This window comes from Cinclus cinclus, chromosome 4 (genome assembly GCF_963662255.1).
Source record: "Cinclus cinclus chromosome 4, bCinCin1.1, whole genome shotgun sequence".
Lineage (NCBI taxonomy): Eukaryota > Metazoa > Chordata > Aves > Passeriformes > Cinclidae > Cinclus > Cinclus cinclus.
Window position 1 is genome coordinate 10,787,838 of NC_085049.1, and position 12,533 is coordinate 10,800,370.

Below are 12,533 nucleotides of genomic sequence, written 5' to 3' on the forward strand. Positions count from 1 at the left end.
TAAAAAGCGGCAGGAAATTACATTTTAGAGTTAAATAAACCGGTTACATTTCCCCCAGTTTTCTTTGTAACTATCTCTCATTGTATTATCACCTCTTTTTACAACTAATTCATGTCAGCTTGCACAGCATGAAGAAAGCAAATGCGTGCTGCCAATGAAATATGCCAGCTTATCTGGTGTAGTGCTAAGTCTTTCTCAGTTTTGAGAAAAGTTCATCTTTCAGTTAATAAAGGAAAAATAACACTTTTCTCATATAAGAGCCCCAAAATATGCTATTTCCTTAGAGTAAGAAATTGGAGACTCACTGCTATCCCACTGATTTTAGTTGATGTCTGCACTCTTAGGCCACTGAAACATGACATTATACCTTTCTCCTTGATAAGGTGTAGCAACATTACCAACACCCCAATAATCATACAGTAATGGAGCATGAAGTAAGAAACATAAAAAGCAACATCAAATTGGAGACGTTTGAGTATAAAGAGACCTGAAAGTTATTAACAGTAGGACTTCACATTTTTGTCTTTCAGTATAAATTGACTTTTTTAAAAAAATTGCAAACATCACTTCATAAACATCATTATCCTTTTATTACTGATATACAGGAAAAAAAGAATGTCCAAAGACTTTCCCCAAGTCAGAAAAAAAGTTAACTAGAGTCAAAGAAAGTCTTCTAGAGAAATCTGATCCACTAATTCAGCATGTGGTTTGAACTCTTCAGACAGTTTGAAAAGCAATCAGTGCATTTGTGATACTGGATTTGCTTGTTTTGATTTAAAGTTTTGAGGGCAGTATCTTGAAAGAAGAAAGACGCTGCAAGGAAATGAACACCTTGGTACAGTGCTTTACAGACATATGTTAGGTAATTCCTCACTTTGAATACAAATTCAGATACATCAATTAGCTCTAAGTTCTCTTCTGAGTATTTCCAACACATTGAGTTTAGGCATAATTGGATTTTTTACCCCTGAAACACTTAATCAAGGCTAAATCAAAGAAAAAATTCGCTTTCAGAAGAATTCTGCATTATACAAAGGAAATGCTTCTCTATTTGCAAAAGATCTGCCAGCTTTATTAAGTTTCCTTCATTTACAGACTTACTTGTTTTTCCTTTTATCCAATTAATGCATTAAATCACTTTGATGTGTTGCTTTTTAAATATGCAGTATCTGCAGTTATAAAATAGTACTAGACACATCAGCACCATTCATTTTCCCAAACTGAGACAACACTGTGCTCATCTCAAGTACAGAGATGATTTTAAGGTGACTTGATTATTCCCCCAGTGTTTAAACAAACCTTTCATCAGTTTTAAAGCTACACAGCTGTAGTGTTTTCTTCCCTATAGAGCAAGGATTTCTGTCATCAAGTTAGCACGAGTCAAAGAGATGCTGAGGAAAAATCAATGGAGAACAAGTCTCATAAGATGAGTGTATTTGAGAACTGTAATCCTTTTCTTCCATCTTACACATGTTTTCCAATACCTTCCAACGCAGAAGAAGCTAACATATGTGAAATCTGAGTGCAATATTGTTATAAGTAAGCTGTCTTCTCTCCACCCTTGCACACCCAGAGATGGAGATATAAATATATATATATATATATATATATATATATATATATATAGCTTGTTATGCACCTGACAGAAGTGCCAACATTGTCAGGAAAGATATAGATCAAGATAGGATATCAAAAGAGTATTCAGCAATAAGCCCTTAAAAATGACTTTATCAGTATTTATTTAAGGTAGACATCAAATCTTATCTATAAGAAGCTGTAATTATTATTATTGATAATGAAAACCAGGTCACTTTGGAAAAATTCATAGTACATAATCATCCATAATCACATCTCTAATTGTAAGCATCTTGCATAGAAGGATGGCATGGTTTTTAACTCTGTATTTCATTGTCAAGAGATCAAAAACATTAGGGACTTGGGTATGAATACAGACTAGACCACTATTAAAAAGAAATCCTGAACTCATTGGAATCCCAACCCAATCTCCAGTGCTGTCTGCTTCTAGGAAACCAAGTCACAGCTTATTCTGCCCAGCAGAGCTCAGAAAAGTCACACCTGTCAAGGACACAATGAAAGGACTTGTCTCAAGCACCCAACTTTGCCCCAAATATTAATATCTGTGTCCGTATTGGTGTATTTGAGATCAGTAATAATAATCCCCAGATTCAGGACAATGCACTTAAAATAGCATAACCTATTTGTTTGGAAAGCTGGTGAGTTCTATTGCTATCCAGAGCCTAAGTGAACACATGCTAAGTCAGATTTTTACTGATGTAGCTGTACAGGACACACACACACACACACACACACACAGATTGCACAACCCATCTCTACAAAAAGCAGTTTATAAAAACATCAAAATCAGACACAGTGCTCAACCACCTTTTAGTTTGCCACCTTTTGGGAGCTGCTGTTCAGTGGAGGAGGTTCAGCTGGGAGAAACTGTTGCATGTCACTGCCATGGCAATGTGGATGTGGCATCTGGGATGACGCAATGGGATCGTCCAACTGCTCCATGAACTCCTGTTCTGCCTGGAACTAAAAGCCATGCTGAGAAGGATTAGTACTTTCATTTCTTCAACTGCATGGCTGAAGAAATGAAATGGGAAAAGCTGGGACAGCCTTAATTCTTCATGAGATGCTTTTGCCTTAAGTAAAACCCCTAGCTAAGGTTATATGAAAGGTTCAAGAAGGAATATTGGATGTTTCACAATGAATCTGAAAACAATGTATCGCTAGATTTATAACATTTCTGTCACAGACTGTGGTTAAGTCTTAAAGGAAAACAAATAAAGGGTTTATATGAAAACCAGCATTTTTTTCCTAGGCTAATAAAATGTATTTTGAATCTTTTTCTGTCTTTTTGAGATATGCTTCCATCTTTTGTAAGCTTTTTTTGTGCATTCTGTACTCGATGTATTTGAAAAATAAACTTGCTTTATGAGTGACTCTCAGCTTGTGTCAGCACTTTCACAGTGTAAACACAGAAACCTTTATATAATGTAGATTATGTTAAAAGTGTCTTTCTCAAACTCTTAAGTATGCCTTTTTCTTTTCTTTCATTAACTATATGAATCTTAATGAGATCAGAATCACTGTGTAAAACGGCAATGGCAATGAGCTGAGCCATCCCAGTGCCTCCTGTTTCTTCCCACTCTTATTTTGGACTGAGCTCTGTTTCAGCTGACACACTCATACGTCCAAATATACTGCCCCAATAAGGGCTTGGCAGAGATAGCACAGTGTAAAGTGCTGGCCACTGAATCCTTTCCTTGTAATTTCCAAAATACTGAGTTAATCTTTGGGTTTGTTTTTGCTTGGTTTTTTTTTTTTTTTTTTGTTTTGTTGCTATTTTTTTTCCTGATTTCAGCTTGTTTAGAAATGCATGCCAACAAGAGGATCAATTTCCACTCATTCCTCCAGTTGCTTAACCACCTTTACAGATTTTGTTTTCACAATAATATCTCCTTTTCACATTTGATTTCTGTACTAACCCATCATCAGGTTCATGTGAAAAAATAATAATATCCTTCTTTTAGCAATTACACAGCTTCCTACTATGTCAATCCCTTTGCTGCTTTCTAAACAAATGCACAACATTTTTCTTTATTATTTCTCCATTTACCACAAGCTGTTTCACAAGTCCTAACACTTTTCCTGGAGTGACTTTATACCTCTTTGATTTCTTTTAATTTTGAATCAGCATTCATAAATGAGGGTGTACAATCCTTGGATTATTATGTTTTGGTTTCTTGGAAGGGCACACACTCCTCCTACTTCATGTTACATGTATGAAGAATTTTTTAAACTTCTTTTTAATTTCCATTTCTAATGTCAGCTACAGAAACCTCCCAGTAATGTTTTGTGTGGGTTTACCAAAATAGCAGCTTTCCAGGGCTAATCAAGCTATTCTCTGTTTTGAAATTCTTATGTGAAAATGTACCTCTCATGAAGAATTCACTGGTCACAGTGGTACTTCTATTCCTCAGTCATCTCTTTACAGGTCATACAACAATTCTCACAGGGAAAAAAAAAAAAGTGCTTCACGTAGCTAAATATTTTCCCCAACCAAATGAGAAATAAATGAATTTTCACTTTGTCTTAAGTACTGTGGTCAGTAAAAGTTTGTCATCTGCCTTTATGTATAAATTCTAAGTCACTCATCTCTGTCATGAAAGGCTAGAACACCCAGTTGTCCATATGTGACCAATTCTTACTTCTCTTGTACCTGATTTTAGCCTGCTCTCCCATCTGTCAGTCTCCTCTTGTCACTTCAAAAGCAAAATCTCAAAGCATTCTGGAATGTGGCTTTTTCTCAAATGACATCTCAGGGCTGAGAGACACTTGTGAATACAGCTAAAAGTTACCACTTCACTACTGAGTTCAGTCTCTAATTTCACTGCAGGTGATGCTGCCTGTAAACCAACAAGTGGTTTGAACCCTCCTTGACAGAAGGGTCTAGAAATGTAACAGCCCAGACTCACAGCAGCTCATCATGGTCAAAGTAACACTAAAGAGCTAGATAAATCTTCAAGAAACATAAGCCACCTCACCTAGATGGAACAGTTTGTTTATGCAATAAGATTCAAGCCACAAATTGCTATTTTAAGAGCAGGAAATACTATTTTTTTTTTTACCAAAGGACTGTGTTAGCACAGTACCTTAACTGCTGTTTAGAAATCCAGATTTTCTTCTCTGCCTGTCTGGATCTTTAGCTAGGCAAGTCCCATATTGATGTAAAACACGCTTTTGCAATTCTCTCTCTTTTTTTTTTTTTATTAGAAGAAATAAACCCTGAAAATTACCAATTTCCTTCCTATCTTGTCAGCTCCAAGCAGAGACCAAAAAATGACTATTAATATAAAGTGCAGGGTGCTCTGCAGACAAAAAACTGTTTCTTCATCACTGTTTACCAATACTCAAGAATTTATTCTAACAGTCTCATAGAATATTAATTATCAACTACACATTATTGGAAATCCTTACAACACAACAGTGTAGAAGGAATGGCCTGTATTAATTTTCTAAGAAAGTCCTTTATTGAAAGTCTGGACCAAGCAAGGAAGAATGATTTAAGATAATGTTGAAATGTGGAAGTACAAAAAAAAAAATTGCGATGTGATTAAAGGGGTGTGGCATTTCTCCTTTAAAATTAAAGTCATGAAAGACTTAATAAGGACAGAGCAAAAATCACAGTTAAAGAGGCTGTACCTAGTGAAATGTCAGACATCCAGAACTGAGACTGCAGCAAATACAGCAATCATGTTTATACATAAAAGGTGTTTCACTGATCCATCATTACCACAGATACAACCATGAGTTCAGAAGAACATTTGGGATAATGGACATCTCACCATCAAGCATTTCTAACAGCTTAATGGTCTCCTCTTTTGTGTAGTACACATTTTGATTCAAGCACCAAGGACAGTGCTTGTTTGTGTTACTAGATTTGTTTGTTATTAGATTTGTTTGACACAAACTGGATGCGCACTGTGGCAGCAAAAGTTAAACCAATCTCCATTGTGAACAAAATTTTTAAATAAATTTATTTTTAAAGCATATATCAGAAATTATTCTGCCCTGAATTGACTGACACATCTCAAAATCACCCATTACTTAATATTATGACTATGACTTTAAAATAACAAATAAAAAGGAAAAGACTTCCATAGAAAAAAGTATGATCACAATGCAGCTAGACAGGTGGAAGATTATAAAGCAGCAAATCTGGCTGCTGGATGAGAGATTGTTCTGCAAAATGTCTGTATTTGGGTCAGTGAAGGTGATATGCCTAGTTAATTGGTGAATAGAGCAGAGCACTGAAATCAGTGAAAAACACTGATAACTGATGAGAACGTAGCTGGTGCTCAACACATTGAGTACAGAAAAACTGATTTGCTTATCCAGGAGATGCTATGATACAGTTGCCCCTGATTATAGGGGGACTGAAATCAATGGCTGAGAGGTCTCTTCCAGTTCTACACTTCTGATAAAAATGCTACAGGTATTTTAATTGAAAAGAAAATATGCAGTCTCTGATGCAGTGCTATAACTCCACAAATTTCAATAGGTGGTCACTATTTTGCTTCTCATTAGAAGGAAATTGTAAAAAAATATAATTTGTAGGCAGAAAGACTTCAGGTTTGGTCCTTCCTATGCAAAAAATCAGTGTAAAACTATAATATAATCTTGCATATGAACCTCAGTATCTCTCTATTATGGATGGATGGATGGATAAGTTCTTTGAAATGCTTTAATACTGCATGGTTTACATTTCTAAAAATAGTCTTTGTAAAATGTACTTTTATGTTAAGAATTCTGAAATCCTTGAACAGTAGAATACAGTTGTACAGCTACAGAACATGTCAAATGTAGAAGAGCATGTTCACGACCCCATTAAGGCACACACTGAATTTCTGTTTATAAATGTGTGCAAATGGTCAAGATCTGTAGTCCCTATTGCATCAGAGGCAATCACTAATAAGTTAATAGTAATCTTAATGTGGAGAAAAAGGAATTATTTGTGAAGGGCTAGCAAATAGGACTAAAATAGTGCATGATATTAGTGTTTAAAAAAAAAAAAGAAAAAGAAAAGCTGATGAGAGGATTAGGACTAATGGTCCTTGGAAAGAACTCTTTTGATTATTTCCTGGAATATCCTCTCAGTTTGACACTACCACCTGGAATGAAGAATATAGTGTCTAAGCAAATGAAATTATTCACCTCTCTTGTGCATATTCAGTCTTTGCCTCTTGCCACTTTAATATGAATTGTAACACTGACTCCTCATTAACCACCATCTACACCTCTTCTCTGATAAACCCAGCACTTCTGTCATTATTACAAACTGACAAACCTTGGACCACCATGACATTTCAGGCACCTGTAACTGTGAAAACAGAAATACTGGTAGCAACATTTCAGAGAAAACTAGCTCTTCATGTTTTTATTATGCATTCCCATGTTTTGGAAAACACTCCTGAGCATTGAATTTAAAGTAAAATAATGAGTTTTAGCTGAAGTAAGTTTTCTACATGCAACAGAAGGTTTAAAACATAATGATTTAATTTAGTATAATTGTAAAATGAAGGTGATACTTAATTCTAATCTTCCAGATGAAAATAAGTGCCAGCACTATATTAGAAGTTGACAGTGCCAACGATTTAGAAGGAACTCATCCACCTTTTTTGGAGGAAGGGGGTGAACTTCCTCTCTTCCACTGCTAGGAAAATACCACTGATATTGAGCAAGTAATTGCAGATTTATAACACAGTGCCTCAGATCAGAGTATGGTTTGTAATAAAGCTTCAGTGTGTTTCACAAGTGAAGACAGTTCTTCAAAGACTTTAAGATAAATCACATGTTTTAGAGTTTAATTTAACCAGGTTTTGTTCAGGCTGAGCTTCAAGGAACCGGAGTGTCAAATTTCTAGAAGGTGACTTTCTGTCAGAAAGCACAGCTTGCTCTTGCTGTCACATTATATCACAAAGCACCCAGGATTTTGGACTGTTTCTCTCACACTGCTTCCTCTCTGCCTTTTCTCATGAGTAGGGATGCTGCATAGAGGCCACAATGACTGGGTTTCTCCATCTTCACCCTTCCACCCTCTTCTTCTTCAACAGCCTGTGGTTCAGCAGGATGCTGAAAAGCTGCATTAGAGTTTTTTGCCCCCCTGAGAGCCCTGACATCAACCCTTCCCCAAACTGAAGTGGTGGAGAGGATCCCACTACAACACACCAGACACTGGGTTCTTCTGGAGGGAGGAAATTGAGATGGTGGGATATGGATGTTTTAGAGGAAGAGGGGAATGCCATGAGCTTCAGGAGCAAGGAGAAGTCCCTGGGGTAGAACTGAAGCTCCCCACTGTCCTGAAAACCTTATCACCTGGGGAAGGAAACTTTATCACTGGTTTAACTCTCCTTGGATACAATCCAGCTCACAATTATTTTTTCTTTTCAAAGACATTTTTCTCCTTACTCCCCAGGTTCCAAAAGGCAAAATCATCAATTTCTGTTAAGTAGCATGGTGTGTCAGTTTTCTGGCATTTGAGTTAAACAGTAACCATAAAGAACACTTATGAAAGACAATATCTGTTCTTATGTCAAGTATTTCCACAATGGAGAACTGCTTTTAAATGACTTCTTTGAAGAATAAAATAGAATAGTTTTCTGATAATTGTTTTATTACTATGGAGAAGTGAAGGAAAAGTTGTTTGGCTTATATTCTTTACCATGACAGCTTGAGGACATGCATAAGAATTCCTGTTTCTGCCATCATTAATTTTATTTTTTCTTTCTCATTTCTCTTAATTTTGTTTTTGGTTGCTTTCTCTGTTTCTCTATGAATTGTTTGATTTCTTTCCTTTATTCCAAGCCCTCTGCTCTCAGCTCCTCTCCATGCCCTGTCTTCCTCTGTGCCACTCACTCAGCTTGTTAAACATTCTCCCTCCCACTGACTTAATTCTTGGTCATGAACCTTTGTAACAATGGCCAATTCTCTGTGTCAGTGTAAGATTTTCATGGCAAGGCTCAAGGATGGCCATTTTCAGACAGAGGGTCAGTAACTTTAAGGGCAAACAGAGGCTGTCTCTCACAGACAACTGTACTGCACTCAAAGACAAAAATGCATTTGTTCATCAACATTTATCTATTTCAATCCAGTCTCCCTTCACACCTTTGGGGAAGGGTGGAAGAACCCTAAAAATAAGGAACAAATAGGCAAATCAAATTCATATGTAAAGTGATAAGATGAACTGGCATTTTAAAGGCATGCCTGTAAAAAAAAGAAAAAAAAAAAAAAAGGGAAAAGTATTCCAATAACAGAGAAGAGGTGATCTGACGGAGAATACTATGATCTCAGAAGAGGAGGCACATTGCTATGTCAAATATTTTCTTAGATTTTTCGATAGTAATTCCCTAAAAAAGAGTTTATTCTGATTCCTTTTATTTTATTTATTTATTTTTTCTTTTTGGATTACTGTACTTTGCCTTTGCCAGGCATGACTCATATGCACAGAAGTGTCTTTATCACAAATGAAACACGTTTTCAGATTTACATGCTGACTTAGCCAAAACTCAAAGCTTTTGACTTTTAAAGTTTTAAAGTATTTCTAATGATGGCAGGAAGGTCTGATGTGCTTGAAGATATAAGGCTCATCACCAAGGCAGCAGTAAGCTCAGTGAAGGCATAACAAACCAATTTTCTTCCATGACTGGGTCACCCTGTACTGAGGTGTAAAGGTCTGGTTACATACACGCCACTGAGCGTGTATCCATGGGACCAATGCTGGAAATGACATTTCTTCTGCATTGTGTGGCCACATAAATATCAATTTGTGCTTTAGAACAAGAATGTCATATCACTTGGAAAATATCCTAGTACCTTGGCAAGTTACACTGGAAACTGGGAGGCATAAAAGGAAAGTATTACCCCACATGGCCTGGTGCTGCTACTCTTTCTCAGTGTGAAAAACAGAATGCTGGACCAAACAACCTGCTGTTACTCCAGCTGGGGAACCAAATTCCATATTAAACATTTAAGACATTTTGCCGGTAATTTTTGTATTTGCTGTTGAGGTGGAATCTGGACTGTCTGATCACATATTCTTGTTATAGTGGATCATTCACATATACTAAGCTCTATCCACAGAAGTGACCGAAAAACACAGAGTACAATCAAAAAATAATGCTTGGTAGGAGGTAAGAGTGTGTCCTCTACCTTCAAGAGTTACCACACCTGAGTGGGTGGGTCTGATGCACCAACATTTGTAGCAATTATTGCAGACTCATTCACCTGATGTGTCCTGAGAACATCAGTGCCATGGTCATTCCCCTGAGAGACGGTGGGGGCATGTGGGACTTTCCTATTAAAATGAAAATGAGAAGAAGACATGAACAGGAAAAGAAAATATTCAAGAGCTGGTCACAGTGCAGTGTGCCTCTGCACCTTATCTCCTGGAGGTACAGAGAAACAAAAACTTTCTCCTTTTTCTTAGGGCAGCTGTAGGCTACACATCTTTTTCCATGGACTGCTGTGGCAAAAGAAGTGCACTAGTAATGCTGAACTAGCAGATAATACCAAAACACCTACATTTTCTTGTGCTCTCTCTCCTTTTATTTCTTTCCTGCTTGTTATCATAACTATGCCATGGAGAGTTTTCTTTGAAGCATTCTTCGAAACACCACAGACAGCATACATTATTTATCCTAATGGAACAGCATGCAAGGCACCCCCACCCCATCTTACTTCCTCTGAGTAACTTTAGGAGAGAACAGAGCAAGGTAAAAACAGGCTACATTTGTTTTAGTCAGCAAGTGGTGAAACCTCACAGAAGGCAATTCTTATGTGGATGAGGTTGCAAAAGTAGGAGCAGCAGGAGATAGAAAACCTAATTTTCTTTTCTCCTGTGCTACTGAGTCATTGGGGGAGCCAGGTGAAGGTACTTACAGACTGACCCACACAGAAGTCCAAGAGCAATGTGTAATTAAGACAATTCCATGGGAAGGGCCCTGAGAGCCTGACTATCTCTACAAAGATGACAAAGTTACTTCTGTTTAAAAATGCTTGTGCACTGTCTCCGTCTCAGCCTCCCAAATTATTTTCACACGTACAAAGGGGTGAACCTCTATGATTTTTTTTTTTATAAAATAAACTTATACAAGTGTAAACTACTACTTGTAGGAGAGAAATGTAAGCACTGTGAATTTGACTTTTTACTTATCTGCAATAAGGTATTTTTATACAGGTTCCACCATTTAAGGGGCAGAGAGCATTTACTAGTGTAAATGAACAGTACTATAAATTAACACTGCCATTATTCTGTTGGCATGAAAACAGAAGCAAACATGCTTCCTCAGTTTAGTTTTGAATTCTGAGCAGACCTCGTATTTCACACAGTAATAGTCAGTAACTTCCACGGACAGGGAACATAATTACAGTGTCCTAGCTCCAAATGGCTGAAGGTTGTAAAGGATAATGTATAGCACCTGCTGAATCTGCAGAAGGGAAAAAACCTAACACAATAAGAGCTCCCTACTGGCACACTCCTCCTTTTTCAGAAGGACTTTCCAATAGGCACACAGGCAGGTGTTTTTTGATGGTTATGTCACTGCAGTTCGTTCAACAACAGCCTCTGACGGCTGCGATGACAGAATGGGAACAGAATATCCCCTCAGTTATTCCAGGTTTTGAAATCCAGCCATACAAAAGCTAAGAAAGTTTGGAGTTACCCCTTCCTTTTGTGCAAATTCCTCCTACTGCTGCCCAAGGGATAGCTACCACTCATCCCATAAGGATTTATGGGGTGTAATGGTACTGGCATTTTCACAAACTGTTCACTTGTGTTTTCCACAACCTTTTTTTATTACATCAGAAAGAAGAAGAAGAAACACCAAAACTGCAGTCTCCTTCTGTCAGTCAGGACCTGCAGAGCTCTGAAGACAGAGGCACACATGCTTCCAGTTGCCCCAGTCAATTATGTGATCAGCAAACAATTATGATCTGATCAAGCTCTTTATTCAGCTATCTGCAATTCTCCCCAGATGTTCTAGATTTATGGAATATTCCAGTGGCTGGTGTCATAACCAAGCTTTGCTTTTAGATGTACTTGATCCCAACCATGTGATAGAGAAACTTAATTTAGTAAAAAAGGCACTGTTCCTCACACCTCTTTGGGTTATGTGCACTGTTAAACTACAAAATGCTAGATTGTATCTGACTGCACAGCATTACAGTGTGATGCCAAGTTACCTTTCAGAATTTCTTCCAAGAAGCTGATTCTGAAGGTGAAAAATCCTTTAATGAAAGTGAACTCTGCCCTGAAGGTCTGGTCCCTGCAGAGGCTCTGCTCACCACCATCTCATTACAAATGTTATAACCTCCTGGACTCATCATGGCTTCTGCCATCACAGAGATGAATATAATCACTCCAAAAACTTTGGCCAATGTCATGAGCAATCCTGAAGTTTTAAGCCAGGACCTTGGGAGAGGAGACAGATGGAGAGCAGGAGCAGCATAGGAGTGCCAAGGCTTTGTGCTCCCATCAGAGCAGGTTTCTCAGCAGATGACCAAGTATGAAGTTACACAATCCATACCCAGTTAGTCTGCTTGAATCAATCCAGACTCTAAAAGTTCCTAAATCTTTACAAACTTCCAGAAATCTTTAATTTCTGTTATCTAGGACAGACTTTGATAGCTTACATCATCTCTTTCATCAGAAAAGCACTCTAGTGGCAATAATTCTTCACACTGTACTTCACTGCAATTTATTTATTTGACTGGAAAGGAAAGGATAACTGAGAAAGAGAGCTTTTATTGTGATGTGGTCTCTATTGCAATGCTTCCTACATCCATGCCCATTTGTATTCCACCACCTCTGGGTTATAAGCAATTCTGTCAAAGGGGACTGTCATGGCTGTAAAGACTTAACTCCTAATACCATCAGATTAAAGAATTTTTCCCAGGCACTTTTTTTTTTTTTTTTTTGTTCATAATTTCATAACGGGTAACAGTTA

At 37.4% G+C, this 12,533-nt stretch overlaps 1 protein-coding gene across 2 annotated transcripts in view; it reads right to left on the bottom strand.

Annotated features, from left to right (window-relative positions):
- MAGI2 (membrane associated guanylate kinase, WW and PDZ domain containing 2) overlaps positions 1-12,533 on the bottom strand; it is a 698,568-nt gene that overhangs the window by 361,900 nt on the left and 324,135 nt on the right. The gene's annotated exons all lie outside the window — the stretch shown is intronic.